The 19,283-nt window shown below is 47.9% G+C and overlaps 13 non-coding genes across 13 annotated transcripts; all 13 read left to right on the forward strand.

The window, feature by feature from the left end:
• Window positions 1–412: 412 nt before the first annotated feature.
• On the forward strand, window positions 413–603 carry LOC142710518 (U2 spliceosomal RNA). Its single transcript, XR_012869546.1, has one exon. It is a non-coding gene; the product is annotated as a U2 spliceosomal RNA (small nuclear RNA).
• A 1,292-nt stretch (window positions 604–1,895) lies between these two features.
• On the forward strand, window positions 1,896–2,086 carry LOC142710566 (U2 spliceosomal RNA). Its single transcript, XR_012869583.1, has one exon. It is a non-coding gene; the product is annotated as a U2 spliceosomal RNA (small nuclear RNA).
• A 1,272-nt stretch (window positions 2,087–3,358) lies between these two features.
• LOC142710578 (U2 spliceosomal RNA) lies at window positions 3,359–3,549 on the forward strand. Its single transcript, XR_012869594.1, has one exon. It is a non-coding gene; the product is annotated as a U2 spliceosomal RNA (small nuclear RNA).
• Window positions 3,550–4,825: 1,276 nt separating this feature from the next.
• LOC142710590 (U2 spliceosomal RNA) lies at window positions 4,826–5,016 on the forward strand. The gene has a single exon (XR_012869605.1). It is a non-coding gene; the product is annotated as a U2 spliceosomal RNA (small nuclear RNA).
• Window positions 5,017–6,288: 1,272 nt separating this feature from the next.
• LOC142710602 (U2 spliceosomal RNA) lies at window positions 6,289–6,479 on the forward strand. Its single transcript, XR_012869616.1, has one exon. It is a non-coding gene; the product is annotated as a U2 spliceosomal RNA (small nuclear RNA).
• A 1,268-nt stretch (window positions 6,480–7,747) lies between these two features.
• LOC142710524 (U2 spliceosomal RNA) lies at window positions 7,748–7,938 on the forward strand. Its single transcript, XR_012869552.1, has one exon. It is a non-coding gene; the product is annotated as a U2 spliceosomal RNA (small nuclear RNA).
• Window positions 7,939–9,222: 1,284 nt separating this feature from the next.
• LOC142710533 (U2 spliceosomal RNA) lies at window positions 9,223–9,413 on the forward strand. The gene has a single exon (XR_012869560.1). It is a non-coding gene; the product is annotated as a U2 spliceosomal RNA (small nuclear RNA).
• A 1,288-nt stretch (window positions 9,414–10,701) lies between these two features.
• Window positions 10,702–10,892, forward strand: LOC142710536 (U2 spliceosomal RNA). The gene has a single exon (XR_012869563.1). It is a non-coding gene; the product is annotated as a U2 spliceosomal RNA (small nuclear RNA).
• Window positions 10,893–12,176: 1,284 nt separating this feature from the next.
• On the forward strand, window positions 12,177–12,367 carry LOC142710548 (U2 spliceosomal RNA). Its single transcript, XR_012869573.1, has one exon. It is a non-coding gene; the product is annotated as a U2 spliceosomal RNA (small nuclear RNA).
• Window positions 12,368–13,667: 1,300 nt separating this feature from the next.
• Window positions 13,668–13,858, forward strand: LOC142710558 (U2 spliceosomal RNA). The gene has a single exon (XR_012869576.1). It is a non-coding gene; the product is annotated as a U2 spliceosomal RNA (small nuclear RNA).
• A 1,284-nt stretch (window positions 13,859–15,142) lies between these two features.
• On the forward strand, window positions 15,143–15,333 carry LOC142710559 (U2 spliceosomal RNA). The gene has a single exon (XR_012869577.1). It is a non-coding gene; the product is annotated as a U2 spliceosomal RNA (small nuclear RNA).
• Window positions 15,334–16,633: 1,300 nt separating this feature from the next.
• LOC142710561 (U2 spliceosomal RNA) lies at window positions 16,634–16,824 on the forward strand. Its single transcript, XR_012869578.1, has one exon. It is a non-coding gene; the product is annotated as a U2 spliceosomal RNA (small nuclear RNA).
• A 1,288-nt stretch (window positions 16,825–18,112) lies between these two features.
• Window positions 18,113–18,303, forward strand: LOC142710562 (U2 spliceosomal RNA). Its single transcript, XR_012869579.1, has one exon. It is a non-coding gene; the product is annotated as a U2 spliceosomal RNA (small nuclear RNA).
• Window positions 18,304–19,283: the final 980 nt, after the last annotated feature.

Below are 19,283 nucleotides of genomic sequence, written 5' to 3' on the forward strand. Positions count from 1 at the left end.
TGGGGCCTCAGAGATAAAAGCCTGGGCCCAGGCAGTGTTGGTCAGTGCTGCTCAGCAGGCAGCACTGGACTGGACTGGATTACAGCTGATACAAGGTGTGAAGGAACAAGGGGTGGCTGTGGGCATGCACTTGCTGCCGCTGCCAGTGTTTATCTGCATGGCAGCAGGGCATTTGGGCGTTGCCAGGAAGGCGTTTTTATGTAGATTCCTCCTCTTTCAGCACTGCATTGTGGTGCAAGCAAAAGAAGCAAATCCTGTCTGGCTTCCTCTCCGGCCTTTATTCACCTCCCGTGTAGCTGTGAGTGTGTGAGCCTGCAGGGCCCCATGGAATTGCCTAGAAGTAGGCTGAATCGCTGCAAGGGCTGAACAGCAGTATCGGGCAGGCTCGGGCAACGCGCGGCCCGTTCGGGTTATCGCTTCTCGGCCTTTTGGCTAAGATCAAGTGTAGTATCTGTTCTTATCAGTTTAATATCTGATACGTCCCCTATCTGGGGACCATATATTAAATGGATTTTTAGAACAGGGAGATGGAAATAGAGCTTGCTCTGTCCACTCCACGCATTGACCTGGTATTGCAGTATTTCCAGGACCGGTGCACCCTTTCCTTATGTGTTGACTAAAAGCAGATTCCAAAAGTGTTTTTTGTCTTTGCTATTGTTTCTGTCTTTCTGAAGGGATCTCCCCTTTTAATCCCATTATTTCAACACCTGTTGGACAATGCATGAGTGATAATGAGCTCATTGATTAAATGCAATTAATGAATAGATTGCCACCTCTTGTTGTGTGTCGTCTGTGTTTCTGTGTTTCCGGCATTTCACATTGGAACACCTCATTCACCTTCCTTGTCTTCTCTCCGCCCTCCCTTTTAGGTAAGTTAAAGAGCTGCACCTGAGCCAGCCACTGATTGATTGATTGATTGATTGATTGATTGATTGATTGATTGATTGATTGATTGATGCAGCACAACAGTCAAATAGTGGAGTGGAGTAGGGGAACAGCAAACAGCCAATAAAGCAGCCCGCCCGCTCGCCTGCCCGCCACAATGGACCTACCTGTGTACACTAGATGGATGTGATGGAATGTACTGTCGTCCCTACATTTCAAGAAGAAGTAAGAATTGCAGTTGCAACAAAGCCTTGCTTGCCTACAAAGAGAGCAGCAATTTGGATTTGTTACTATGTTACCTAGAAGAATAACAAACTGTGCAAGGATGGAGGTTGTAGGAGCAAGGAGAAGTTGTCTGTAAAGTTGGTGGATGCCTATTTTCCATTTTGCAGTCCCTTGTCTCCCTCTTGTGGCCTCCTGGAGGCAACTAGCTGTGCAAAAAAAAGACAGCCTGGCGGCCGGCTGTTGCAGTGTTGCCCTCTCAGGCAACACTGAGTGACTGACTGAGCCTCACCGTCTTATATAAAGTTCAGACGGAACTTTGCACGTGTCATAGTGGAGCCCTCAGGATTCCAGAGCCAGCTTTCTGACATCATAATGGGGCCTCAGAGATAAAAGCCTAGGCCCAGGCAGTGTTGGTCAGTGCTGCTCAGCAGGCAGCACTGGACTGGACTGGATTACAGCTGATACAAGGTGTGAAGGAACAAGGGGTGGCTGTGGGCATGCACTTGCTGCCGCTGCCAGTGTTTATCTGCATGGCAGCAGGGCATTTGGGCGTTGCCAGGAAGGCGTTTTCATGTAGATTCCTCCTCTTTCAGCACTGCATTGTGGTGCAAGCAAAAGAAGCAAATCCTGTCTGGCTTCCTCTCCGGCCTTTATTCACCTCCCGTGTAGCTGTGAGTGTGTGAGCCTGCAGGGCCCCATGGAATTGCCTAGAAGTAGGCTGAATCGCTGCAAGGGCTGAACAGCAGTATCGGGCAGGCTCGGGCAACGCGCGGCCCGTTCGGGTTATCGCTTCTCGGCCTTTTGGCTAAGATCAAGTGTAGTATCTGTTCTTATCAGTTTAATATCTGATACGTCCCCTATCTGGGGACCATATATTAAATGGATTTTTAGAACAGGGAGATGGAAATAGAGCTTGCTCTGTCCACTCCACGCATTGACCTGGTATTGCAGTATTTCCAGGACCGGTGCACCCTTTCCTTATGTGTTGACTAAAAGCAGATTCCAAAAGTGTTTTTTGTCTTTGCTATTGTTTCTGTCTTTCTGAAGGGATCTCCCCTTTTAATCCCATTATTTCAACACCTGTTGGACAATGCATGAGTGATAATGAGCTCATTGATTAAATGCAATTAATGAATAGATTGCCACCTCTTGTTGTGTGTCGTCTGTGTTTCTGTGTTTCCGGCATTTCACATTGGAACACCTCATTCACCTTCCTTGTCTTCTCTCCGCCCTCCCTTTTAGGTAAGTTAAAGAGCTGCACCTGAGCCAGCCACTGATTGATTGATTGATTGATTGATTGATTGATTGATGCAGCACAACAGTCAAATAGTGGAGTGGAGTAGGGGAACAGCAAACAGCCAATAAAGCAGCCCGCCCGCTCGCCTGCCCGCCACAATGGACCTACCTGTGTACACTAGATGGATGTGATGGAATGTACTGTCGTCCCTACATTTCAAGAAGAAGTAAGAATTGCAGTTGCAACAAAGCCTTGCTTGCCTACAAAGAGAGCAGCAATTTGGATTTGTTACTATGTTACCTAGAAGAATAACAAACTGTGCAAGGATGGAGGTTGTAGGAGCAAGGAGAAGTTGTCTGTAAAGTTGGTGGATGCCTATTTTCCATTTTGCAGTCCCTTGTCTCCCTCTTGTGGCCTCCTGGAGGCAACTAGCTGTGCAAAAAAAAGACAGCCTGGCGGCCGGCTGTTGCAGTGTTGCCCTCTCAGGCAACACTGAGTGACTGACTGAGCCTCACCGTCTTATATAAAGTTCAGACGGAACTTTGCACGTGTCATAGTGGAGCCCTCAGGATTCCAGAGCCAGCTTTCTGACATCATAATGGGGCCTCAGAGATAAAAGCCTGGGCCCAGGCAGTGTTGGTCAGTGCTGCTCAGCAGGCAGCACTGGACTGGACTGGATTACAGCTGATACAAGGTGTGAAGGAACAAGGGGTGGCTGTGGGCATGCACTTGCTGCCGCTGCCAGTGTTTATCTGCATGGCAGCAGGGCATTTGGGCGTTGCCAGGAAGGCGTTTTCATGTAGATTCCTCCTCTTTCAGCACTGCATTGTGGTGCAAGCAAAAGAAGCAAATCCTGTCTGGCTTCCTCTCCGGCCTTTATTCACCTCCCGTGTAGCTGTGAGTGTGTGAGCCTGCAGGGCCCCATGGAATTGCCTAGAAGTAGGCTGAATCGCTGCAAGGGCTGAACAGCAGTATCGGGCAGGCTCGGGCAACGCGCGGCCCGTTCGGGTTATCGCTTCTCGGCCTTTTGGCTAAGATCAAGTGTAGTATCTGTTCTTATCAGTTTAATATCTGATACGTCCCCTATCTGGGGACCATATATTAAATGGATTTTTAGAACAGGGAGATGGAAATAGAGCTTGCTCTGTCCACTCCACGCATTGACCTGGTATTGCAGTATTTCCAGGACCGGTGCACCCTTTCCTTATGTGTTGACTAAAAGCAGATTCCAAAAGTGTTTTTTGTCTTTGCTATTGTTTCTGTCTTTCTGAAGGGATCTCCCCTTTTAATCCCATTATTTCAACACCTGTTGGACAATGCATGAGTGATAATGAGCTCATTGATTAAATGCAATTAATGAATAGATTGCCACCTCTTGTTGTGTGTCGTCTGTGTTTCTGTGTTTCCGGCATTTCACATTGGAACACCTCATTCACCTTCCTTGTCTTCTCTCCGCCCTCCCTTTTAGGTAAGTTAAAGAGCTGCACCTGAGCCAGCCACTGATTGATTGATTGATTGATTGATTGATTGATTGATTGATGCAGCACAACAGTCAAATAGTGGAGTGGAGTAGGGGAACAGCAAACAGCCAATAAAGCAGCCCGCCCGCTCGCCTGCCCGCCACAATGGACCTACCTGTGTACACTAGATGGATGTGATGGAATGTACTGTCGTCCCTACATTTCAAGAAGAAGTAAGAATTGCAGTTGCAACAAAGCCTTGCTTGCCTACAAAGAGAGCAGCAATTTGGATTTGTTACTATGTTACCTAGAAGAATAACAAACTGTGCAAGGATGGAGGTTGTAGGAGCAAGGAGAAGTTGTCTGTAAAGTTGGTGGATGCCTATTTTCCATTTTGCAGTCCCTTGTCTCCCTCTTGTGGCCTCCTGGAGGCAACTAGCTGTGCAAAAAAAAGACAGCCTGGCGGCCGGCTGTTGCAGTGTTGCCCTCTCAGGCAACACTGAGTGACTGACTGAGCCTCACCGTCTTATATAAAGTTCAGACGGAACTTTGCACGTGTCATAGTGGAGCCCTCAGGATTCCAGAGCCAGCTTTCTGACATCATAATGGGGCCTCAGAGATAAAAGCCTGGGCCCAGGCAGTGTTGGTCAGTGCTGCTCAGCAGGCAGCACTGGACTGGACTGGATTACAGCTGATACAAGGTGTGAAGGAACAAGGGGTGGCTGTGGGCATGCACTTGCTGCCGCTGCCAGTGTTTATCTGCATGGCAGCAGGGCATTTGGGCGTTGCCAGGAAGGCGTTTTTATGTAGATTCCTCCTCTTTCAGCACTGCATTGTGGTGCAAGCAAAAGAAGCAAATCCTGTCTGGCTTCCTCTCCGGCCTTTATTCACCTCCCGTGTAGCTGTGAGTGTGTGAGCCTGCAGGGCCCCATGGAATTGCCTAGAAGTAGGCTGAATCGCTGCAAGGGCTGAACAGCAGTATCGGGCAGGCTCGGGCAACGCGCGGCCCGTTCGGGTTATCGCTTCTCGGCCTTTTGGCTAAGATCAAGTGTAGTATCTGTTCTTATCAGTTTAATATCTGATACGTCCCCTATCTGGGGACCATATATTAAATGGATTTTTAGAACAGGGAGATGGAAATAGAGCTTGCTCTGTCCACTCCACGCATTGACCTGGTATTGCAGTATTTCCAGGACCGGTGCACCCTTTCCTTATGTGTTGACTAAAAGCAGATTCCAAAAGTGTTTTTTGTCTTTGCTATTGTTTCTGTCTTTCTGAAGGGATCTCCCCTTTTTATCCCATTATTTCAACACCTGTTGGACAATGCATGAGTGATAATGAGCTCATTGATTAAATGCAATTAATGAATAGATTGCCACCTCTTGTTGTGTGTCGTCTGTGTTTCTGTGTTTCCGGCATTTCACATTGGAACACCTCATTCACCTTCCTTGTCTTCTCTCCGCCCTCCCTTTTAGGTAAGTTAAAGAGCTGCACCTGAGCCAGCCACTGATTGATTGATTGATTGATTGATTGATTGATTGATGCAGCACAACAGTCAAATAGTGGAGTGGAGTAGGGGAACAGCAAACAGCCAATAAAGCAGCCCGCCCGCTCGCCTGCCCGCCACAATGGACCTACCTGTGTACACTAGATGGATGTGATGGAATGTACTGTCGTCCCTACATTTCAAGAAGAAGTAAGAATTGCAGTTGCAACAAAGCCTTGCTTGCCTACAAAGAGAGCAGCAATTTGGATTTGTTACTATGTTACCTAGAAGAATAACAAACTGTGCAAGGATGGAGGTTGTAGGAGCAAGGAGAAGTTGTCTGTAAAGTTGGTGGATGCCTATTTTCCATTTTGCAGTCCCTTGTCTCCCTCTTGTGGCCTCCTGGAGGCAACTAGCTGTGCAAAAAAAAGACAGCCTGGCGGCCGGCTGTTGCAGTGTTGCCCTCTCAGGCAACACTGAGTGACTGACTGAGCCTCACCGTCTTATATAAAGTTCAGACGGAACTTTGCACGTGTCATAGTGGAGCCCTCAGGATTCCAGAGCCAGCTTTCTGACATCATAATGGGGCCTCAGAGATAAAAGCCTGGGCCCAGGCAGTGTTGGTCAGTGCTGCTCAGCAGGCAGCACTGGACTGGACTGGATTACAGCTGATACAAGGTGTGAAGGAACAAGGGGTGGCTGTGGGCATGCACTTGCTGCCGCTGCCAGTGTTTATCTGCATGGCAGCAGGGCATTTGGGCGTTGCCAGGAAGGCGTTTTTATGTAGATTCCTCCTCTTTCAGCACTGCATTGTGGTGCAAGCAAAAGAAGCAAATCCTGTCTGGCTTCCTCTCCGGCCTTTATTCACCTCCCGTGTAGCTGTGAGTGTGTGAGCCTGCAGGGCCCCATGGAATTGCCTAGAAGTAGGCTGAATCGCTGCAAGGGCTGAACAGCAGTATCGGGCAGGCTCGGGCAACGCGCGGCCCGTTCGGGTTATCGCTTCTCGGCCTTTTGGCTAAGATCAAGTGTAGTATCTGTTCTTATCAGTTTAATATCTGATACGTCCCCTATCTGGGGACCATATATTAAATGGATTTTTAGAACAGGGAGATGGAAATAGAGCTTGCTCTGTCCACTCCACGCATTGACCTGGTATTGCAGTATTTCCAGGACCGGTGCACCCTTTCCTTATGTGTTGACTAAAAGCAGATTCCAAAAGTGTTTTTTGTCTTTGCTATTGTTTCTGTCTTTCTGAAGGGATCTCCCCTTTTTATCCCATTATTTCAACACCTGTTGGACAATGCATGAGTGATAATGAGCTCATTGATTAAATGCAATTAATGAATAGATTGCCACCTCTTGTTGTGTGTCGTCTGTGTTTCTGTGTTTCCGGCATTTCTCATTGGAACACCTCATTCACCTTCCTTGTCTTCTCTCCGCCCTCCCTTTTAGGTAAGTTAAAGAGCTGCACCTGAGCCAGCCACTGATTGATTGATTGATTGATTGATTGATTGATGCAGCACAACAGTCAAATAGTGGAGTGGAGTAGGGGAACAGCAAACAGCCAATAAAGCAGCCCGCCCGCTCGCCTGCACGCCACAATGGACCTACCTGTGTACACTAGATGGATGTGATGGAATGTACTGTCGTCCCTACATTTCAAGAAGAAGTAAGAATTGCAGTTGCAACAAAGCCTTGCTTGCCTACAAAGAGAGCAGCAATTTGGATTTGTTACTATGTTACCTAGAAGAATAACAAACTGTGCAAGGATGGAGGTTGTAGGAGCAAGGAGAAGTTGTCTGTAAAGTTGGTGGATGCCTATTTTCCATTTTGCAGTCCCTTGTCTCCCTCTTGTGGCCTCCTGGAGGCAACTAGCTGTGCAAAAAAAAGACAGCCTGGCGGCCGGCTGTTGCAGTGTTGCCCTCTCAGGCAACACTGAGTGACTGACTGAGCCTCACCGTCTTATATAAAGTTCAGACGGAACTTTGCACGTGTCATAGTGGAGCCCTCAGGATTCCAGAGCCAGCTTTCTGACATCATAATGGGGCCTCAGAGATAAAAGCCTGGGCCCAGGCAGTGTTGGTCAGTGCTGCTCAGCAGGCAGCACTGGACTGGACTGGATTACAGCTGATACAAGGTGTGAAGGAACAAGGGGTGGCTGTGGGCATGCACTTGCTGCCGCTGCCAGTGTTTATCTGCATGGCAGCAGGGCATTTGGGCGTTGCCAGGAAGGCGTTTTTATGTAGATTCCTCCTCTTTCAGCACTGCATTGTGGTGCAAGCAAAAGAAGCAAATCCTGTCTGGCTTCCTCTCCGGCCTTTATTCACCTCCCGTGTAGCTGTGAGTGTGTGAGCCTGCAGGGCCCCATGGAATTGCCTAGAAGTAGGCTGAATCGCTGCAAGGGCTGAACAGCAGTATCGGGCAGGCTCGGGCAACGCGCGGCTCGTTCGGGTTATCGCTTCTCGGCCTTTTGGCTAAGATCAAGTGTAGTATCTGTTCTTATCAGTTTAATATCTGATACGTCCCCTATCTGGGGACCATATATTAAATGGATTTTTAGAACAGGGAGATGGAAATAGAGCTTGCTCTGTCCACTCCACGCATTGACCTGGTATTGCAGTATTTCCAGGACCGGTGCACCCTTTCCTTATGTGTTGACTAAAAGCAGATTCCAAAAGTGTTTTTTGTCTTTGCTATTGTTTCTGTCTTTCTGAAGGGATCTCCCCTTTTAATCCCATTATTTCAACACCTGTTGGACAATGCATGAGTGATAATGAGCTCATTGATTAAATGCAATTAATGAATAGATTGCCACCTCTTGTTGTGTGTCGTCTGTGTTTCTGTGTTTCCGGCATTTCACATTGGAACACCTCATTCACCTTCCTTGTCTTCTCTCCGCCCTCCCTTTTAGGTAAGTTAAAGAGCTGCACCTGAGCCAGCCACTGATTGATTGATTGATTGATTGATTGATTGATTGATTGATTGATTGATGCAGCACAACAGTCAAATAGTGGAGTGGAGTAGGGGAACAGCAAACAGCCAATAAAGCAGCCCGCCCGCTCGCCTGCCCGCCACAATGGACCTACCTGTGTACACTAGATGGATGTGATGGAATGTACTGTCGTCCCTACATTTCAAGAAGAAGTAAGAATTGCAGTTGCAACAAAGCCTTGCTTGCCTACAAAGAGAGCAGCAATTTGGATTTGTTACTATGTTACCTAGAAGAATAACAAACTGTGCAAGGATGGAGGTTGTAGGAGCAAGGAGAAGTTGTCTGTAAAGTTGGTGGATGCCTATTTTCCATTTTGCAGTCCCTTGTCTCCCTCTTGTGGCCTCCTGGAGGCAACTAGCTGTGCAAAAAAAAGACAGCCTGGCGGCCGGCTGTTGCAGTGTTGCCCTCTCAGGCAACACTGAGTGACTGACTGAGCCTCACCGTCTTATATAAAGTTCAGACGGAACTTTGCACGTGTCATAGTGGAGCCCTCAGGATTCCAGAGCCAGCTTTCTGACATCATAATGGGGCCTCAGAGATAAAAGCCTGGGCCCAGGCAGTGTTGGTCAGTGCTGCTCAGCAGGCAGCACTGGACTGGACTGGATTACAGCTGATACAAGGTGTGAAGGAACAAGGGGTGGCTGTGGGCATGCACTTGCTGCCGCTGCCAGTGTTTATCTGCATGGCAGCAGGGCATTTGGGCGTTGCCAGGAAGGCGTTTTTATGTAGATTCCTCCTCTTTCAGCACTGCATTGTGGTGCAAGCAAAAGAAGCAAATCCTGTCTGGCTTCCTCTCCGGCCTTTATTCACCTCCCGTGTAGCTGTGAGTGTGTGAGCCTGCAGGGCCCCATGGAATTGCCTAGAAGTAGGCTGAATCGCTGCAAGGGCTGAACAGCAGTATCGGGCAGGCTCGGGCAACGCGCGGCCCGTTCGGGTTATCGCTTCTCGGCCTTTTGGCTAAGATCAAGTGTAGTATCTGTTCTTATCAGTTTAATATCTGATACGTCCCCTATCTGGGGACCATATATTAAATGGATTTTTAGAACAGGGAGATGGAAATAGAGCTTGCTCTGTCCACTCCATGCATTGACCTGGTATTGCAGTATTTCCAGGACCGGTGCACCCTTTCCTTATGTGTTGACTAAAAGCAGATTCCAAAAGTGTTTTTTGTCTTTGCTATTGTTTCTGTCTTTCTGAAGGGATCTCCCCTTTTAATCCCATTATTTCAACACCTGTTGGACAATGCATGAGTGATAATGAGCTCATTGATTAAATGCAATTAATGAATAGATTGCCACCTCTTGTTGTGTGTCGTCTGTGTTTCTGTGTTTCCGGCATTTCACATTGGAACACCTCATTCACCTTCCTTGTCTTCTCTCCGCCCTCCCTTTTAGGTAAGTTAAAGAGCTGCACCTGAGCCAGCCATTGATTGATTGATTGATTGATTGATTGATTGATTGATTGATTGATTGATTGATGCAGCACAACAGTCAAATAGTGGAGTGGAGTAGGGGAACAGCAAACAGCCAATAAAGCAGCCCGCCCGCTCGCCTGCCCGCCACAATGGACCTACCTGTGTACACTAGATGGATGTGATGGAATGTACTGTCGTCCCTACATTTCAAGAAGAAGTAAGAATTGCAGTTGCAACAAAGCCTTGCTTGCCTACAAAGAGAGCAGCAATTTGGATTTGTTACTATGTTACCTAGAAGAATAACAAACTGTGCAAGGATGGAGGTTGTAGGAGCAAGGAGAAGTTGTCTGTAAAGTTGGTGGATGCCTATTTTCCATTTTGCAGTCCCTTGTCTCCCTCTTGTGGCCTCCTGGAGGCAACTAGCTGTGCAAAAAAAAGACAGCCTGGCGGCCGGCTGTTGCAGTGTTGCCCTCTCAGGCAACACTGAGTGACTGACTGAGCCTCACCGTCTTATATAAAGTTCAGACGGAACTTTGCACGTGTCATAGTGGAGCCCTCAGGATTCCAGAGCCAGCTTTCTGACATCATAATGGGGCCTCAGAGATAAAAGCCTGGGCCCAGGCAGTGTTGGTCAGTGCTGCTCAGCAGGCAGCACTGGACTGGACTGGATTACAGCTGATACAAGGTGTGAAGGAACAAGGGGTGGCTGTGGGCATGCACTTGCTGCCGCTGCCAGTGTTTATCTGCATGGCAGCAGGGCATTTGGGCGTTGCCAGGAAGGCGTTTTTATGTAGATTCCTCCTCTTTCAGCACTGCATTGTGGTGCAAGCAAAAGAAGCAAATCCTGTCTGGCTTCCTCTCCGGCCTTTATTCACCTCCCGTGTAGCTGTGAGTGTGTGAGCCTGCAGGGCCCCATGGAATTGCCTAGAAGTAGGCTGAATCGCTGCAAGGGCTGAACAGCAGTATCGGGCAGGCTCGGGCAACGCGCGGCCCGTTCGGGTTATCGCTTCTCGGCCTTTTGGCTAAGATCAAGTGTAGTATCTGTTCTTATCAGTTTAATATCTGATACGTCCCCTATCTGGGGACCATATATTAAATGGATTTTTAGAACAGGGAGATGGAAATAGAGCTTGCTCTGTCCACTCCACGCATTGACCTGGTATTGCAGTATTTCCAGGACCGGTGCACCCTTTCCTTATGTGTTGACTAAAAGCAGATTCCAAAAGTGTTTTTTGTCTTTGCTATTGTTTCTGTCTTTCTGAAGGGATCTCCCCTTTTAATCCCATTATTTCAACACCTGTTGGACAATGCATGAGTGATAATGAGCTCATTGATTAAATGCAATTAATGAATAGATTGCCACCTCTTGTTGTGTGTCGTCTGTGTTTCTGTGTTTCCGGCATTTCACATTGGAACACCTCATTCACCTTCCTTGTCTTCTCTCCGCCCTCCCTTTTAGGTAAGTTAAAGAGCTGCACCTGAGCCAGCCACTGATTGATTGATTGATTGATTGATTGATTGATTGATTGATTGATTGATGCAGCACAACAGTCAAATAGTGGAGTGGAGTAGGGGAACAGCAAACAGCCAATAAAGCAGCCCGCCCGCTCGCCTGCCCGCCACAATGGACCTACCTGTGTACACTAGATGGATGTGATGGAATGTACTGTCGTCCCTACATTTCAAGAAGAAGTAAGAATTGCAGTTGCAACAAAGCCTTGCTTGCCTACAAAGAGAGCAGCAATTTGGATTTGTTACTATGTTACCTAGAAGAATAACAAACTGTGCAAGGATGGAGGTTGTAGGAGCAAGGAGAAGTTGTCTGTAAAGTTGGTGGATGCCTATTTTCCATTTTGCAGTCCCTTGTCTCCCTCTTGTGGCCTCCTGGAGGCAGCTAGCTGTGCAAAAAAAAGACAGCCTGGCGGCCGGCTGTTGCAGTGTTGCCCTCTCAGGCAACACTGAGTGACTGACTGAGCCTCACCGTCTTATATAAAGTTCAGACGGAACTTTGCACGTGTCATAGTGGAGCCCTCAGGATTCCAGAGCCAGCTTTCTGACATCATAATGGGGCCTCAGAGATAAAAGCCTGGGCCCAGGCAGTGTTGGTCAGTGCTGCTCAGCAGGCAGCACTGGACTGGACTGGATTACAGCTGATACAAGGTGTGAAGGAACAAGGGGTGGCTGTGGGCATGCACTTGCTGCCGCTGCCAGTGTTTATCTGCATGGCAGCAGGGCATTTGGGCGTTGCCAGGAAGGCGTTTTTATGTAGATTCCTCCTCTTTCAGCATTGCATTGTGGTGCAAGCAAAAGAAGCAAATCCTGTCTGGCTTCCTCTCCGGCCTTTATTCACCTCCCGTGTAGCTGTGAGTGTGTGAGCCTGCAGGGCCCCATGGAATTGCCTAGAAGTAGGCTGAATCGCTGCAAGGGCTGAACAGCAGTATCGGGCAGGCTCGGGCAACGCGCGGCCCGTTCGGGTTATCGCTTCTCGGCCTTTTGGCTAAGATCAAGTGTAGTATCTGTTCTTATCAGTTTAATATCTGATACGTCCCCTATCTGGGGACCATATATTAAATGGATTTTTAGAACAGGGAGATGGAAATAGAGCTTGCTCTGTCCACTCCACGCATTGACCTGGTATTGCAGTATTTCCAGGACCGGTGCACCCTTTCCTTATGTGTTGACTAAAAGCAGATTCCAAAAGTGTTTTTTGTCTTTGCTATTGTTTCTGTCTTTCTGAAGGGATCTCCCCTTTTAATCCCATTATTTCAACACCTGTTGGACAATGCATGAGTGATAATGAGCTCATTGATTAAATGCAATTAATGAATAGATTGCCACCTCTTGTTGTGTGTCGTCTGTGTTTCTGTGTTTCCGGCATTTCACATTGGAACACCTCATTCACCTTCCTTGTCTTCTCTCCGCCCTCCCTTTTAGGTAAGTTAAAGAGCTGCACCTGAGCCAGCCACTGATTGATTGATTGATTGATTGATTGATTGATTGATTGATTGATTGATTGATTGATTGATTGATGCAGCACAACAGTCAAATAGTGGAGTGGAGTAGGGGAACAGCAAACAGCCAATAAAGCAGCCCGCCCGCTCGCCTGCCCGCCACAATGGACCTACCTGTGTACACTAGATGGATGTGATGGAATGTACTGTCGTCCCTACATTTCAAGAAGAAGTAAGAATTGCAGTTGCAACAAAGCCTTGCTTGCCTACAAAGAGAGCAGCAATTTGGGTTTGTTACTATGTTACCTAGAAGAATAACAAACTGTGCAAGGATGGAGGTTGTAGGAGCAAGGAGAAGTTGTCTGTAAAGTTGGTGGATGCCTATTTTCCATTTTGCAGTCCCTTGTCTCCCTCTTGTGGCCTCCTGGAGGCAACTAGCTGTGCAAAAAAAAGACAGCCTGGCGGCCGGCTGTTGCAGTGTTGCCCTCTCAGGCAACACTGAGTGACTGACTGAGCCTCACCGTCTTATATAAAGTTCAGACGGAACTTTGCACGTGTCATAGTGGAGCCCTCAGGATTCCAGAGCCAGCTTTCTGACATCATAATGGGGCCTCAGAGATAAAAGCCTGGGCCCAGGCAGTGTTGGTCAGTGCTGCTCAGCAGGCAGCACTGGACTGGACTGGATTACAGCTGATACAAGGTGTGAAGGAACAAGGGGTGGCTGTGGGCATGCACTTGCTGCCGCTGCCAGTGTTTATCTGCATGGCAGCAGGGCATTTGGGCGTTGCCAGGAAGGCGTTTTTATGTAGATTCCTCCTCTTTCAGCACTGCATTGTGGTGCAAGCAAAAGAAGCAAATCCTGTCTGGCTTCCTCTCCGGCCTTTATTCACCTCCCGTGTAGCTGTGAGTGTGTGAGCCTGCAGGGCCCCATGGAATTGCCTAGAAGTAGGCTGAATCGCTGCAAGGGCTGAACAGCAGTATCGGGCAGGCTCGGGCAACGCGCGGCCCGTTCGGGTTATCGCTTCTCGGCCTTTTGGCTAAGATCAAGTGTAGTATCTGTTCTTATCAGTTTAATATCTGATACGTCCCCTATCTGGGGACCATATATTAAATGGATTTTTAGAACAGGGAGATGGAAATAGAGCTTGCTCTGTCCACTCCACGCATTGACCTGGTATTGCAGTATTTCCAGGACCGGTGCACCCTTTCCTTATGTGTTGACTAAAAGCAGATTCCAAAAGTGTTTTTTGTCTTTGCTATTGTTTCTGTCTTTCTGAAGGGATCTCCCCTTTTAATCCCATTATTTCAACACCTGTTGGACAATGCATGAGTGATAATGAGCTCATTGATTAAATGCAATTAATGAATAGATTGCCACCTCTTGTTGTGTGTCGTCTGTGTTTCTGTGTTTCCGGCATTTCACATTGGAACACCTCATTCACCTTCCTTGTCTTCTCTCCGCCCTCCCTTTTAGGTAAGTTAAAGAGCTGCACCTGAGCCAGCCACTGATTGATTGATTGATTGATTGATTGATTGATTGATTGATTGATTGATGCAGCACAACAGTCAAATAGTGGAGTGGAGTAGGGGAACAGCAAACAGCCAATAAAGCAGCCCGCCCGCTCGCCTGCCCGCCACAATGGACCTACCTGTGTACACTAGATGGATGTGATGGAATGTACTGTCGTCCCTACATTTCAAGAAGAAGTAAGAATTGCAGTTGCAACAAAGCCTTGCTTGCCTACAAAGAGAGCAGCAATTTGGATTTGTTACTATGTTACCTAGAAGAATAACAAACTGTGCAAGGATGGAGGTTGTAGGAGCAAGGAGAAGTTGTCTGTAAAGTTGGTGGATGCCTATTTTCCATTTTGCAGTCCCTTGTCTCCCTCTTGTGGCCTCCTGGAGGCAACTAGCTGTGCAAAAAAAAGACAGCCTGGCGGCCGGCTGTTGCAGTGTTGCCCTCTCAGGCAACACTGAGTGACTGACTGAGCCTCACCGTCTTATATAAAGTTCAGACGGAACTTTGCACGTGTCATAGTGGAGCCCTCAGGATTCCAGAGCCAGCTTTCTGACATCATAATGGGGCCTCAGAGATAAAAGCCTGGGCCCAGGCAGTGTTGGTCAGTGCTGCTCAGCAGGCAGCACTGGACTGGACTGGATTACAGCTGATACAAGGTGTGAAGGAACAAGGGGTGGCTGTGGGCATGCACTTGCTGCCGCTGCCAGTGTTTATCTGCATGGCAGCAGGGCATTTGGGCGTTGCCAGGAAGGCGTTTTTATGTAGATTCCTCCTCTTTCAGCATTGCATTGTGGTGCAAGCAAAAGAAGCAAATCCTGTCTGGCTTCCTCTCCGGCCTTTATTCACCTCCCGTGTAGCTGTGAGTGTGTGAGCCTGCAGGGCCCCATGGAATTGCCTAGAAGTAGGCTGAATCGCTGCAAGGGCTGAACAGCAGTATCGGGCAGGCTCGGGCAACGCGCGGCCCGTTCGGGTTATCGCTTCTCGGCCTTTTGGCTAAGATCAAGTGTAGTATCTGTTCTTATCAGTTTAATATCTGATACGTCCCCTATCTGGGGACCATATATTAAATGGATTTTTAGAACAGGGAGATGGAAATAGAGCTTGCTCTGTCCACTCCACGCATTGACCTGGTATTGCAGTATTTCCAGGACCGGTGCACCCTTTCCTTATGTGTTGACTAAAAGCAGATTCCAAAAGTGTTTTTTGTCTTTGCTATTGTTTCTGTCTTTCTGAAGGGATCTCCCCTTTTAATCCCATTATTTCAACACCTGTTGGACAATGCATGAGTGATAATGAGCTCATTGATTAAATGCAATTAATGAATAGATTGCCACCTCTTGTTGTGTGTCGTCTGTGTTTCTGTGTTTCCGGCATTTCACATTGGAACACCTCATTCACCTTCCTTGTCTTCTCTCCGCCCTCCCTTTTAGGTAAGTTAAAGAGCTGCACCTGAGCCAGCCACTGATTGATTGATTGATTGATTGATTGATTGATTGATTGATTGATTGATTGATTGATTGATTGATGCAGCACAACAGTCAAATAGTGGAGTGGAGTAGGGGAACAGCAAACAGCCAATAAAGCAGCCCGCCCGCTCGCCTGCCCGCCACAATGGACCTACCTGTGTACACTAGATGGATGTGATGGAATGTACTGTCGTCCCTACATTTCAAGAAGAAGTAAGAATTGCAGTTGCAACAAAGCCTTGCTTGCCTACAAAGAGAGCAGCAATTTGGATTTGTTACTATGTTACCTAGAAGAATAACAAACTGTGCAAGGATGGAGGTTGTAGGAGCAAGGAGAAGTTGTCTGTAAAGTTGGTGGATGCCTATTTTCCATTTTGCAGTCCCTTGTCTCCCTCTTGTGGCCTCCTGGAGGCAACTAGCTGTGCAAAAAAAAGACAGCCTGGCGGCCGGCTGTTGCAGTGTTGCCCTCTCAGGCAACACTGAGTGACTGACTGAGCCTCACCGTCTTATATAAAGTTCAGACGGAACTTTGCACGTGTCATAGTGGAGCCCTCAGGATTCCAGAGCCAGCTTTCTGACATCATAATGGGGCCTCAGAGATAAAAGCCTGGGCCCAGGCAGTGTTGGTCAGTGCTGCTCAGCAGGCAGCACTGGACTGGACTGGATTACAGCTGATACAAGGTGTGAAGGAACAAGGGGTGGCTGTGGGCATGCACTTGCTGCCGCTGCCAGTGTTTATCTGCATGGCAGCAGGGCATTTGGGCGTTGCCAGGAAGGCGTTTTTATGTAGATTCCTCCTCTTTCAGCACTGCATTGTGGTGCAAGCAAAAGAAGCAAATCCTGTCTGGCTTCCTCTCCGGCCTTTATTCACCTCCCGTGTAGCTGTGAGTGTGTGAGCCTGCAGGGCCCCATGGAATTGCCTAGAAGTAGGCTGAATCGCTGCAAGGGCTGAACAGCAGTATCGGGCAGGCTCGGGCAACGCGCGGCCCGTTCGGGTTATCGCTTCTCGGCCTTTTGGCTAAGATCAAGTGTAGTATCTGTTCTTATCAGTTTAATATCTGATACGTCCCCTATCTGGGGACCATATATTAAATGGATTTTTAGAACAGGGAGATGGAAATAGAGCTTGCTCTGTCCACTCCACGCATTGACCTGGTATTGCAGTATTTCCAGGACCGGTGCACCCTTTCCTTATGTGTTGACTAAAAGCAGATTCCAAAAGTGTTTTTTGTCTTTGCTATTGTTTCTGTCTTTCTGAAGGGATCTCCCCTTTTAATCCCATTATTTCAACACCTGTTGGACAATGCATGAGTGATAATGAGCTCATTGATTAAATGCAATTAATGAATAGATTGCCACCTCTTGTTGTGTGTCGTCTGTGTTTCTGTGTTTCCGGCATTTCACATTGGAACACCTCATTCACCTTCCTTGTCTTCTCTCCGCCCTCCCTTTTAGGTAAGTTAAAGAGCTGCACCTGAGCCAGCCACTGATTGATTGATTGATTGATTGATTGATTGATTGATTGATTGATTGATTGATGCAGCACAACAGTCAAATAGTGGAGTGGAGTAGGGGAACAGCAAACAGCCAATAAAGCAGCCCGCCCGCTCGCCTGCCCGCCACAATGGACCTACCTGTGTACACTAGATGGATGTGATGGAATGTACTGTCGTCCCTACATTTCAAGAAGAAGTAAGAATTGCAGTTGCAACAAAGCCTTGCTTGCCTACAAAGAGAGCAGCAATTTGGATTTGTTACTATGTTACCTAGAAGAATAACAAACTGTGCAAGGATGGAGGTTGTAGGAGCAAGGAGAAGTTGTCTGTAAAGTTGGTGGATGCCTATTTTCCATTTTGCAGTCCCTTGTCTCCCTCTTGTGGCCTCCTGGAGGCAACTAGCTGTGCAAAAAAAAGACAGCCTGGCGGCCGGCTGTTGCAGTGTTGCCCTCTCAGGCAACACTGAGTGACTGACTGAGCCTCACCGTCTTATATAAAGTTCAGACGGAACTTTGCACGTGTCATAGTGGAGCCCTCAGGATTCCAGAGCCAGCTTTCTGACATCATAATGGGGCCTCAGAGATAAAAGCCTGGGCCCAGGCAGTGTTGGTCAGTGCTGCTCAGCAGGCAGCACTGGACTGGACTGGATTACAGCTGATACAAGGTGTGAAGGAACAAGGGGTGGCTGTGGGCATGCACTTGCTGCCGCTGCCAGTGTTTATCTGCATGGCAGCAGGGCATTTGGGCGTTGCCAGGAAGGCGTTTTTATGTAGATTCCTCCTCTTTCAGCACTGCATTGTGGTGCAAGCAAAAGAAGCAAATCCTGTCTGGCTTCCTCTCCGGCCTTTATTCACCTCCCGTGTAGCTGTGAGTGTGTGAGCCTGCAGGGCCCCATGGAATTGCCTAGAAGTAGGCTGAATCGCTGCAAGGGCTGAACAGCAGTATCGGGCAGGCTCGGGCAACGCGCGGCCCGTTCGGGTTATCGCTTCTCGGCCTTTTGGCTAAGATCAAGTGTAGTATCTGTTCTTATCAGTTTAATATCTGATACGTCCCCTATCTGGGGACCATATATTAAATGGATTTTTAGAACAGGGAGATGGAAATAGAGCTTGCTCTGTCCACTCCACGCATTGACCTGGTATTGCAGTATTTCCAGGACCGGTGCACCCTTTCCTTATGTGTTGACTAAAAGCAGATTCCAAAAGTGTTTTTTGTCTTTGCTATTGTTTCTGTCTTTCTGAAGGGATCTCCCCTTTTAATCCCATTATTTCAACACCTGTTGGACAATGCATGAGTGATAATGAGCTCATTGATTAAATGCAATTAATGAATAGATTGCCACCTCTTGTTGTGTGTCGTCTGTGTTTCTGTGATTCCGGCATTTCACATTGGAACACCTCATTCACCTTCCTTGTCTTCTCTCCGCCCTCCCTTTTAGGTAAGTTAAAGAGCTGCACCTGAGCCAGCCACTGATTGATTGATTGATTGATTGATTGATTGATTGATTGATGCAGCACAACAGTCAAATAGTGGAGTGGAGTAGGGGAACAGCAAACAGCCAATAAAGCAGCCCGCCCGCTGGCCTGCCCGCCACAATGGACCTACCTGTGTACACTAGATGGATGTGATGGAATGTACTGTCGTCCCTACATTTCAAGAAGAAGTAAGAATTGCAGTTGCAACAAAGCCTTGCTTGCCTACAAAGAGAGCAGCAATTTGGATTTGTTACTATGTTACCTAGAAGAACAACAAACTGTGCAAGGATGGAGGTTGTAGGAGCAAGGAGAAGTTGTCGGTAAAGTTGGTGGATGCCTATTTTCCATTTTGCAGTCCCTTGTCTCCCTCTTGTGGCCTCCTGGAGGCAACTAGCTGTGCAAAAAAAAGACAGCCTGGCGGCCGGCTGTTGCAGTGTTGCCCTCTCAGGCAACACTGAGTGACTGACTGAGCCTCACCGTCTTATATAAAGTTCAGACGGAACTTTGCACGTGTCATAGTGGAGCCCTCAGGATTCCAGAGCCAGCTTTCTGACATCATAATGGGGCCTCAGAGATAAAAGCCTGGGCCCAGGCAGTGTTGGTCAGTGCTGCTCAGCAGGCAGCACTGGACTGGACTGGATTACAGCTGATACAAGGTGTGAAGGAACAAGGGGTGG

Source organism: Rhinoderma darwinii, unplaced genomic scaffold (genome assembly GCF_050947455.1).
Source record: "Rhinoderma darwinii isolate aRhiDar2 unplaced genomic scaffold, aRhiDar2.hap1 Scaffold_426, whole genome shotgun sequence".
Taxonomy (NCBI): domain Eukaryota; kingdom Metazoa; phylum Chordata; class Amphibia; order Anura; family Rhinodermatidae; genus Rhinoderma; species Rhinoderma darwinii.